General features: G+C 37.8%; 1 protein-coding gene across 1 annotated transcript in view; it reads right to left on the bottom strand.

Annotated features, from left to right (window-relative positions):
* LOC124169995 overlaps positions 1–11,016 on the bottom strand; it is a 35,394-nt gene extending 24,378 nt beyond the window's left edge. The window contains exon 1 of the mRNA XM_046548682.1: positions 10,849–11,016. The gene's annotated coding sequence lies outside the window, so the exon portion shown is untranslated. The remainder of the gene's footprint in view (positions 1–10,848) is intronic.
* Between the last annotated feature and the right edge of the window lie 1,173 nt (positions 11,017–12,189).

Below are 12,189 nucleotides of genomic sequence, written 5' to 3'. Positions count from 1 at the left end.
CGGCTGCCAAACCTGATGGCAGCAAGGTGAAGTTGCCATTGCCATGTCAGTGATACCAAAGAAGCAGAGCCATTAATTCAGAACAATTCAGTTGAATACTAAACTCTTGCTATACCGGAACATATTATATTCAAGTCACTTATCCTGCATTTTCCCAGTGGGTCCAATGTGAATGAATGTCTAGAAAGATATCATGTAGATACCAGAAAAGCAGACATTCAGACATTAAAAAAATTTCAACAAAGGTCATTACGAGATATTTAATAGATATTAGCTGAAGACGCTCCAGATATTTTGTGCTGTGTGGGATATTAAGGCCTTGTTACATGGTACATTAACACGTACAAGTTAACGTACGTTTTTGTGAATGATTTTTGTGGACCGGAACGGAACATGTACGAATGGATGAACCAAATTAGAACAGGTTCTATTTCCTGTGCATGCATTCTCACAAGTTGGGCGGTTACATGGTGCATTTTGGTGTTCATGCTCACGGTCTTTCATTTTGACTTTAGCCCGTACTTGTTTTAATGAATCATGTAATCAGGCAAGGGCGTATCCAGGATGATAACTAGGGGAGGGGGGACAAGCCATGTGATTTGTGAGATTATTTCCTTGAAAAAATAGTTTTACTTAGTTACATATCTTACAAATATATATGATTTTTGTGGGCTTAAAGAAAATTTGTTGAATACTTTCGTTTCAATTCAGTACTTATTTTGCTTAAAGACTTCAGCGATTTTCCTTTTAGGGGGGGGGGGGGGGCAGCTGGTACTATCTGGCGCTTTCGATTCAATTCAACACACATTTTTAACTCACTACACAATTTGTACTAAAACGATAATTATGCACTATTATGCCCTTTCCGGACACGCGCGTCTTTTTGCGAATTTTTTTCAACCAATATATACTTGGTTATACATAATTGGTTATATATAATACTAGCTGACCCGACAGACTTCGTCCTGTCAAAAAAGTTTGTAATGTGGCAGTGTTTTGTTCCTACCTTTTTTATATTCTTTGCAAAAAATTATCCTGAACAGAACCGTCACCCTGGTAATAATTCGGTGTGAATTAAAAATAATTAAATAAAACACTAAAAGCATTTAAAAGTAAGTAATATTAATCATGTAAATCATAATTATTAACAAAAAAAAATCAGTTCTATTTTCATTGTAGTGGTTTGTGATAAACGATGTTTTTTGTTTGATTACCTGGCGCATAGACAAACAAATCTGATGGTTTTCCAATACGGGAACAGGCAACATACAATTTACAATGTGAGAAACATGGGTTTTCCAAATTAATACCACAAACACTTAATGATTGCCCCTGGGACTTGTTTATGGTCATAGCAAAAGCAAGCCGCACTGGAAACTGTAGTCGTTTAAACTCAAATGGCACATCAGTCGGAATCATTGGGATGCGCGGTATGAGAACATCCTCTCCTTTATACTTTCCTTTCAATATAGTTGCTTCTATCACGTTGTTTAGTAGTTTTTTTATCGCTAACCGTGTGCCGTTGCAAAGGCGCGGTTGGTTGATATTTCGCAGCATTATAATTACCGATCCAACCTTTAATTGAAGATTGTGAGGTGGCAATCCTGGCAAATCCAGCGAGTTTAAAAATTCCGGTGGATAGTTAACTACATCGTCTTGGTTAGTTGCCGAATCAACTGATTTATATATCCTCGATTCGCCTGTAATTTGTTCTTGAATTTTGAAATTTAATTCATTTACATCAATGTTTTTGGCTGCCAATATAGCTCGTTCGCTTAACCAATCATGGTTTCTGTAATTTTGAGCAACATCTGGAAATACCTTCTGAATGAGTTATTCTTTTGCTTGAGTTAAATGACAAAAACTTTGAGGAAAGTTAATGCATCCAGTCAACATGTCAATAGGAAAATTGCCATTACCAATGTCAATGAGTTGTTTAGAGAATATGTTTCCAGATTGGTCATTTTGCAACTCAACACGCATATTCTTGCTTAAATGAAGTACTTTGACATATTACCACAAATTGGATGACTTTAGACATGCGTTGAGTTCATGAGCTGGCGTTGATCGTGGAATCACTGGCAATGTTTGACGAAAATCTCCTGCTAATAAAATCATTGCACCACCAAATCGGTTCTGATTGCTCCGTAGATCTTTTAAGGTTCTGTCTAAAGCCTCCAAAAAATTTTTATGTGCCATCGTGCATTCATCCCTAATGATCAATTGACATTGCTGCAAAACCTATGCCATTGCAGAGTTCTTCGAAATGTTGCAGGTTGGAGTTTCATTGCTTTGCATATTTAATGGCAATTTTAGTGCTGAATGGGCTGTTCGACCACCTTCAAGCAAAGTTGCTGCGATTCCCGACGAAGCGAGTGCAAGTGCAATTTTAGCTCGATTCAAATTTGCGCGATTATTAGTTGAAAGTCGTGTTCGCGCTTCACGTGTTTGTGATATCCTAATTCTTTCATGTTCATTTCGGTCGTCACGTTCTTGTGCAGTACGATTAGATCGGTAATTAGCTTGGTTTGTAGCATTTCGTGTTCTTCTACTTAAATTGCCTCGTCTTATAGGAGGCATTATTAAAATATTGTGTCACATGCAATAACTTTTTTTTCATAGGTAGATAACAAAACACTGCAAACAAAACAAAAGCACACTCAGTAGAGTATAACAGAAAATCCAAGAAAAACAACACCGGCAAAGGCGGCAAATCGACATTGACAGTTGTTTTTTAATTTGTTTTTTTTTTTTAATCTGATATGACTTGAAGTCAAATCCTTTAAAGCCATACCAATGTTTTATTTTTTTGTCGCCTGCCGAAAGTAAAACAAAAGAAATAATATCGCGAAGCCAACCAAGTTGTTATTATTATATTTTGTGACTATTCAATTTGGTCGGGTCCGCGATCACTTTTTTTTTAGTTTCGGAACGCGACATTAAATCCTCCAACGACGTATTCTGTGCTCAAACGCACAACGCACACTGTTTTGATAGATATGATTGAATTTGAACTTTGTATAGCGGTAAGAAAGTGCAAATTTACTTTTTGACGTTAGGAACACACCTGCATTTCTTAGATAACAGTGAGTGCTTGTAATTTAATATGAACTTTATATAATAGCAATAAAGCTCAAATTGATTCTACGTTTTAGTTAGAAAACGTTTGTATGTGAAAAAGAAAAGGGCTGTTTTTAGGGTTTTCCCGGCAATTATTCGATTTTTTCTCGCCGTAAGAACCATCCTTGGACTTCAACGAACATTTTAAAAAAAGAATTGGCCAAATTGGTCCAGGCGTTGTTGAGTTATGCGCTTACCAACACATTTTGCGATTCATTTTTATATATAAGATATAACCAATCATAACAGTGTCCTGATACGAATATATAATTTTTGGTGGCGGGAAAGTCGGCAAATTACCTAAAAAGCGAAACGATAGGGGGGAATAAATTCCACAAAAAGTGGTCATTTGGGCACTCAAAATGTTTGTAATATTATGGCGAACACAGTCAGGCAAATATTTTTAAAATCGAATCTAAAATAAGCTCATTATCACGTATAACAAGCTGGAGGTACTTTCTGACAATGGACCGCGCTTTGGTATTCTTGGCTATATCACAGCGTACGGTCTGCGGACTATGGAGGTGAGTCGCGTGGGAAAAAAATCGCAAAAAAACGCGTGTCCGGAAAGTACATAATTACTCAATAATTAATTCAACACATGCGATACAGTCCACTACGCACTGATATCTGGCAGGAATAGCGTAATTAATAAAGACATTAAATGAACGAGGGGAATGATGCAGAACTGTCTAAATATTTTTAAGCGAATACGAAAAATAGAAGCAATGAAACACTCACCGACATTCAAGCAGAAATAATACTGATCCTCTTATGCTGGCTCCCCGTGGAATAAAAGCTAGCGCATGCGCACTTTATCCCCACACCTTGTACGAAAACTGTTGACTCTGTTCTCGCTCCAACCTGCTCTCAATTTTTACTTCGAATGACGATATCACGATCATTCCGAAGCTCCGAACGCCGCGACACGTCACCACGAGCAGGATTTTCATTCCTTGATAACATTCTCATAATATACTGATAACATACTGATAAACCACAGCGTTGCTATGGAGTGTTGACTCTGCCTTAGGTGCGTGTAATACGAGGTGGACTCAGCTGAAACTGCCGTGCGGTCGTGACGATATTTATGATGTAACTCGAAAGAATTTAATGCGGAAAAGCGATATCACGACCCGGTCCCTGCTTATCACGCAATTCACGGAGTTCCCAACGTAGGCGTATGCCAGGGAATAACAAGTAAGAATCGGGTCGTGAATTCGCCTTTCCGCATCATATTCTTATAAGTTACAACAGAAATATCGTTATTAGTCATCAGATTACGTTGTATACCCTTCAGGAAAGACAATGTTTTCTTTTCAATCGCATCATAAGACTAGCAAAGTAAGCAGAATTAAAGTATTCAACATATCCTATTGTTTCATCCGTAAAATATCGTAATGTATAATGCTATTTGAAATTATAAACTCATAAGAGAAATAAGCTACCGTATAAATAGGTGAACACGTATATTTAATTGAAGTATTTCCAGATTTAAAATTTAAACTGAAAACCAATGCTGCAGATTCGTAGAAACTTCAAAATTGCAGACCGTAATCTGAGCTAAATGAGCATCAGTAGTAGTTAAATCGCCACAAAAAAGTAATGAAGGGAAAACTATAAGCGTGCCTCAGACAAGTTTTTAAGTTTTTACAGGACGTTTTTACGGGTATGGAACTTACATATTTACATGGTAAATCATATATGAAAGTATATGAAAGTAGAAAATCGTTTTATTTAGAACATTTATAACTCGGGAACTGTTGTGCCGATTTTAATGATATTTGTTTTTTTTATTCGTCTTTGCCTCAGAAAATAGAATGAACATAAAAAATGGTGAAAGTAAACGAAAAAATTATCTTGATCATAGCGATATTACCATAAAATTTTTTTAGGAGTAGGTAAAACTACAACATTAGTTGAGTCGGTAAAAACTACTAATGAAATTGTTTGTTTTCTTTTTTATCGATTTAAAAACTGAGCTTCGTAACAATATAACATATTAATGACTAAATATTAAAAATATTAGAAACATACTTTAAAATTTAATTCCATCTAATTGTAAGGCCATCTCGAGTAGACACTTGATTACCGTGTATGTAAACAAATCTCCAGGGAATTTAAATTAATTTAATCATATAGTATAGTAAATTTATTAATTAAATTTACTATGCTATACGTTTAATTAATATGTTTGTTTGACTGACTCAGACAGACATTAGTGAAATTATGTGGGCAGGTCGAAATGTGAAGAATCTATAGAGCGTTCCACATTTGGTTGACAATATGGGCTCTTATGGAGAATCGTGTCCCATGTTAATCTCCCTAAGGCCGGGAGCGCGGTGTTGTCAATAACAGCACGAAAATTAATGTTGCGCTAAATCCTGATTAAAAATTACATTCTAATGTAGAAAAAGATGCTGTATTCATTGGTGCCAATCGTTTTTCGATAAAAATTATAACAAAAGCTATTAAAAACATTTCCTTCAATTTCTGTCAGGAACGTGTATTTTTTTTACTTTATCTTCTTCTCGCAATTGCTGCCTGACCGTTGTCTGTATTGAATTGGATTGTCTGCAAAAAAAACTTCACACTATTTTTTCCTTGAAGGTTTTCACCAACTGCACAAATATAGTCTGAGGTTTCAGGCGAGATGGAGTGGAAACGTGGCATAATGAAAATGAAAAAGCAGGAAATTGCTCCTGCTTTTTCATTTTCAACTGCACAAATATTGATTTTTAATGTTGTTATGCCGACGTAACGCACTTTAGGACAAGAAAAATTTGATTTTTGCAAGGTAAAAAGTAGTCGCTTACTAACTTACGTTTCTTACGTCGTAGGTCCCTATATGCTGCGTATCAAATGTGAAGAAAACTACAAGGTTATTTTTTGTGAAAAAATCATTAACTTTAATCAATTCTGAAGCGAGTTACAAGGTTTTGATCTTAAGATAAAATATTACGGTGCCGCTGGGCCGGGCTTCTTACTTTTTCTTGCGCGCAGAGGGAAAATTCTCGGGCGGAAATGGAGTTTTTTATCAATGCATACTAAGAAATGTATTTATCTATTCGTTTGATATCCGAAACAGAGAATACCTACTCATACGTCGTAACAGCAGTGATTTTATCTGAATACATTGATACACGAAAGTAAGCAAGCGGCTTGGAAATAAGACGTTTTCGCCTTGGGTGTTTAGGTCCCATCGGGGAAACCAAGAAAAAGAATATCTCATAATCTGTACCAAACACTACCCCATCCAGTGCACGCATTTACAAAAGGGGGCTTGGGTTTTTTCTGAGTTCCTTTCATAGGGTACCAGAAAACCTGCACCAAAATCGACCCTAGCCGAAGGGGCCGGGGGAAGAATTTACGAAGGCGTTCAGTTTGTCATTGCATTTTTTTTGTAGTGAACAAGTGTTGTGTGGTGTATTGAACTTGAGAATGGTGAAGTGTGTTTTACACTTATCTCTGCTGTAACATGCCCAATCACCATGTCCGATACAAATAAGAGGAGAAAAGGTGAGAAGCTCATAAGCCGCGAAAGACAGTTGGTGCTCAAAGTCTTCTCGTACTTCAGGAAATCTCTAAGCATTAGTGAGGCCTGCCGAGAAACTTCGAACGCTACTGGGTGCTAGGAGTTCACTATTTACAGAGTGAGAAAGGAAAGCTCCCGTGGTCCAACTCCTTCAAAAACTAAAGAAATTAGACAGCCTTACAAAAATTCGAGAGCAGTGATTTTCGACGGCTTGGTGAGATCGGGAATTAGAAGGAAGGTACATGAATCCTTCGTGAAAATTATTCCTCCGACTTTAAAATCCATCTGAAACCCGGTGAATATGGATAGTATTCTCCCAGATTACAAAAGGACAACACTATATCGTCTTCTTTTGGACATAGGCTTCGTGTACGAACGCAGGGGGACAAGAATCATCCTTATCGAATGGGATGATATTATTAGTTGGTGGCGCAATTAATTATCTAAGGTAGCTAAAAAAATACCGTCGCGAACACAGGACGAGTGTATTTACAGGCGAATGTTGGATTAATGTTGGACAAATAGTGAACATTAGTTTGCGAAACAAACAATTAGAAAATCCGCGTCAAGCTTTCCTTGCTGGACTAAATACTGGGCTTGGGCCCCACTTAACATATTGCATAATATAGAAGGAATAGAAATTTTGTCTCATTCAGGAGCGGTTATAATTTTTATTATCCTTCAATTTATTGTTATTTTTTACATTACAGATTATTCATTATTCAGCTTGTGCATTGAATAAGTACGTACATGAAATAACAAAAGACCTTTCCTTTTATATTGCAGCAAAGGCATTGTAATTTACGCTAAAAAAATCCTTATTTTACGTCGTCTTTCGTGCGATCCCTAATTCCTTTTTCATCTAAACCATTTTGGCGCTCTCTTATGTGTGGTTGCATACGCTTTTAGGATGCCTGCCGGCGGAGCGGAGGCTTGGCAACACTGTTATCCATAAGGCCCGTACAGTCAACTAAATGTGGAACGCTCTATAGCAGATTCACGAAGTTGACACGACGGAGGACTGAGAGCGACTGAAATTCCGAAGTGCTAGGCCACGCCTACTGTCTGCTGATTGGAAGAGGGAAAGTCACGTGTAGATAAACTTTCCCTCCTCTCACCCCAACTCGGTTAAGCCACACCAGCTCACTCGCAAAGATAAAGTGAACAGATAATAGGACATCTGTTAAGTGGATTTTTCATAAAAATTCCTTGATTCAGATTAAATGTTCACCAAGTAAGTCACTTACCTCAGCCACTAGCTCCTCATTTTTGGAATCACATGCTGCATGAAGAAGAGCGTGAGTAAAGGCATCTGCTCCTGCAGTTTCGACATTCCTTCCTTCGAACCGTACTGGACCAGCATTCCTGGGACGACCGAAATCAACGATACTTCTCTCGCTAAAGAGGATTTCATACGGAAGGCATGATATACACAGCCATCCATGGTCACTGAGTCCCTCTTCTGCGATGTTTCAAGCACAATTTTCTCGTACAGTTTCTCATACATTTCATCGTCACACGCGTAAGGACAGCCTCGGTTTTTGAAGATCAAGTACATCACTATCTGTGCCATGCTCTGAGCCAGGGAAACTTCAGGGTCAAAACGTTCCTTAACATATTGACCCCTTTCATTTACGTCGATTTGCCCACGCACACCTCCCAAGTAAACCCTGCATTCAAAAATGTCGGCAAACGTTATAAATGCTGTTCCATCTCGTTTTTCACCATCTAGGTTGACCAATCGTTTCACTAAGTTGGAGATATTGTGGGACTCACAATCGATAAGTACTTTCACTCCACCATTTCTCTCCAGGAACGTTAACATAAGAGAGGGAGAGTCAAGGGGGATGTTTTGTATACTCTCTCGTTAAAACCTCTGACTTTCTGAGTTTTCTCCTCGTTATTCTTCCGTATTTCTGTGAGACTCATCATCACGTCCACACATTTATTCTGGACTATCTTATTTCTCTCTTCTTCAGTTTCCTGGTCTCCGTCCTGAGAAGCGCCACCTTCAGGCGAACCTGAAGATTGAGAACTTGCACTGAGCGCCTCTTCTTGCATCTTTGCCTTCACATAATCCTTCAGAGGAGCGATATCTTCAGATAATCTGGTGACGCTCTCCTCCAGTTTTCGGAGCAGAATATCCCTTGAAGTGATCTCATCTCGCAAAGAAGCGAAACCGCTGGACTGCTGGTGGCGTAATTCAGTAATTATATCTCTGATCCCTTCCTCTGGCTTGGCCAACCCATCTCGTGTTACAGCCTCTTCAACAGGAAGGTTGTCCACTGTATTACCAGCGCCTGCCATTTAAACTGCACCTAGAAATAAAAAACGAAATGCAGAGAGTATGAGGGTTGCCCTGCAAATAATGCACCACAATTGTTTTTCTCATCCGACGACAATGGTATCGATGCGAAACGTTATGCATGCATTATCTGAATTTTCATTGGTACACACGCAAAATTACTAGTTTTTTTCCGACTGATAGCATTAGCTGTATGACCATTTAAATATGGAATCTATCAGTTATGTACGTTAGAAGAGTGTGCCTGCACTGAATTTCTCGCTGCTGGGAAAGAAACTGTGGAGAATATTCGGTGACGTTTGTGCAAAGGTTATGGATACATACACAGCCAACAGTATTGCAGTTATTCCCTGGGTTCAGAGGACAAGAGCGTCAGAAGGCAGTTTGTTGGTGTTTCAAGATTTGCAGCAGTCATGGAGACCATTCACGGCTGTCACGCCTGACATGATAACAACAAAGGAGATGTTGCCATTGCTGTGATACCAAATTGCCTTTATTACGGAGGCTCAACGGAAGCAGACATTCAGATATACTCCGAGATATGATTCGACACCGAGGAGTTAATTCATTTGGTCGCTGCAAAAAAAGCTAGAAGGCTAAATTAAATTTTATAATAATATTTTATATTTTCCTTCTTTAAATATGTATATTAACCGTATACGTTATTTTATTTATCTTAAAAAAATAATTTTATGTTTGTCTTCCATTCCATCAACCCACCCCGAAAATATTTTCTGGCTACGGCCTTGCTTATTCTGCATTTGTTCAGCGGGTGAAATTTGAATATAAATGTATAGAACAGGGGTCTCCAAAATACGGCCCGCGGAGGGCTTTTATCCGGCTCGCGCACTAGATATTAGCTGAAGAAGTTCCAGATATTTTGTGCTGTGTGGGCTATTAGGGCCTGGTTACACGGTACATTAACACGTACAATTTAACGTACGTTAGCGTGAATGATTTTGGTGGACCGGAACGGAACATGTACAAATGCATGAACCTAATTAGAACATGTTCTATTTCCTGTGCATGCATTCGCATAAATTGGGTGGTTAAATGTACCAAGGATAATAACTGGGTGGGGGGAAGCAAGCCATGTGATTTATGAGATTATTTCCTTGAAAAAATAAGTTTATTTTAGTTACTTATCTTATACTAATACATATCATTTTTCGTTGGCTTACAGAATTTGTTTTTCATACTTTCGTTTCAATTCCGCACTGATTTTGCTTAAAGACTTCTGCGATTTTTCTTTTAGGAACTGGCTGGCGCTTTAGTTTCATTTCAACACACATTTTTAACTCACTACACAATTTGTACTAAAACAATAATTATGCACTATTATGCCCTTTCCTGACACGCGCGTCTTTTTGCGAATTTTTTTCGACCAATATAATCATAACAGTGTCCTGATACGAAAATATAATTTATTGCGGCGAAAAAGTCGGCAAATTACGTAAAAAGCGAGACAATCGGGAGGAATAAATTCCATAAAAAGTGGTCATTTGGGAACTCAGAATGTTTTTAATATTATGGCGAACACAGTCAGGCAAATATTTTTCGCATCGAATAAGCTCATTATCACGTATTACAAGCTGGAACTACTTTCTTATAATGGACCGCGCGTAGCGATTCTTGGCTATATCACAGCGTACGGTCTGCGGACTATGGAGGTGGGTCGCGTGGGAAAAAAAATAGCAAAAAAACGCGTGTCCGGAAAGTACATAATTACTCAATAATTATTTCAACACATGCGATGCAGTCCACTACGCACTAATATCCGGCAGGGATCGCGTAATCAATAAAGACATTTAAGAAGAGAGGGGAGTGATAGAGAATTCTCTCGATGTTTATATGTGACTATAAAAAATAGAAGCAATGAAACACTCACCGAAATTCACGCCAAAACAATAATAATCCCTTTATCCTGGCTCCTCACGGAATATAGCAAGCGCATGCGCACTTTCTGACCACACCTTACACGAAAACTCTTACACGTTGACTCTGTTCTCGCTCCAACCTGCACTCAATTTTTACTTCAAATGACGATATCACGATGTTTCCGAAGCTCCGAACGCCGCGCCACGTCACCACGAGCTGGATTTTCATTCCTTGATAACATACTGATAACATACTGATAAACCACAGCGTTGCTATGGAGTGTTGACTCTGCCTTAGGTGCGTGTAATACGAGGTGGACTCAGCTGAAACTGCCGTGCCGTCGTGACGATATTTTTGTTGTAACTCATAAGAATTTGATGCGGAAAGGCGATATCACGACCCGGTCCCTGCTTGTCACGCAATTCACGGAGTTCCTAACGTAGGCGTATGCCAGGGAATAACAAGTGGGAATCGGTCCTGAATTCGCCTTTCCGCATTATATTCTTATAAGTTACAACAAAAATATCGTTATTAGCCATCACATTACGTTGTATACCCTTCAGGAAAGACAATGTTTTCTTTTCAATCGCATCATAAGACTAGCAAAGTAAGCAGAATTAAAGTATTCTACATATCCCATTGTTTCATCCGTAAAATATCGTAATGTATAATGCTATTTGAAATTATAAACTCATAATAGATATAAGCTACCGTAAAAATAGGTAAAAAAATACGTTTATTTTATTTAAGTATCTCCAGATTTAAAATTTAAACTGAAAGCCACGACTGAAGATTCGTAGCAACTTCAAAATTGCAGACCGTAATATGAGCTAAATGACCATCAGTAGTATTTAATTCTCCACAAAAAAAGTAATGAAGGGCTAATAATAAACTATAAGCCTGTCTCAGGCAAGTTTTTAAGTTTTTACACGACTTTTGTACGGGTATGGAACTTACATATTTACATGGTAAATCATGTACGAAAGTATATTAAAGTAGAAAATCGTTTTATTTAGAACATTTGCAACTCGGGAACTGTTGTGCCGATTTTTTATGATATGTGTTTTTTTATTCGTCTTTGCCTCGCATAAAAGAATGAAAATTTTAAAAAATTGTGAAAGGAAACGAAAAAATTATCTTGATCATAGGGATATTACGATAAAATTACACTAGGAGTGTTGGTATCACTACAACAGCAGTTGAGTCGGTAAAAACCACTAATTAAATTGTTTGTTTTCAATTTGAAGACTGAGCTTCATAACAATATAACATTTTAATGGTTAAAAGTATTGCAAATATTGAAAACATGTTTAAAAAATTTTATTCGAGCTAATTGTAAGGCCATCTCGAG

Source organism: Ischnura elegans, chromosome 13, assembly GCF_921293095.1.
Source record: "Ischnura elegans chromosome 13, ioIscEleg1.1, whole genome shotgun sequence".
Classification (NCBI taxonomy): Eukaryota; Metazoa; Arthropoda; class Insecta; order Odonata; family Coenagrionidae; genus Ischnura; species Ischnura elegans.
Note: the sequence above shows the minus strand (reverse complement) of the source record. Positions and strands in the feature narration are given on the sequence as shown.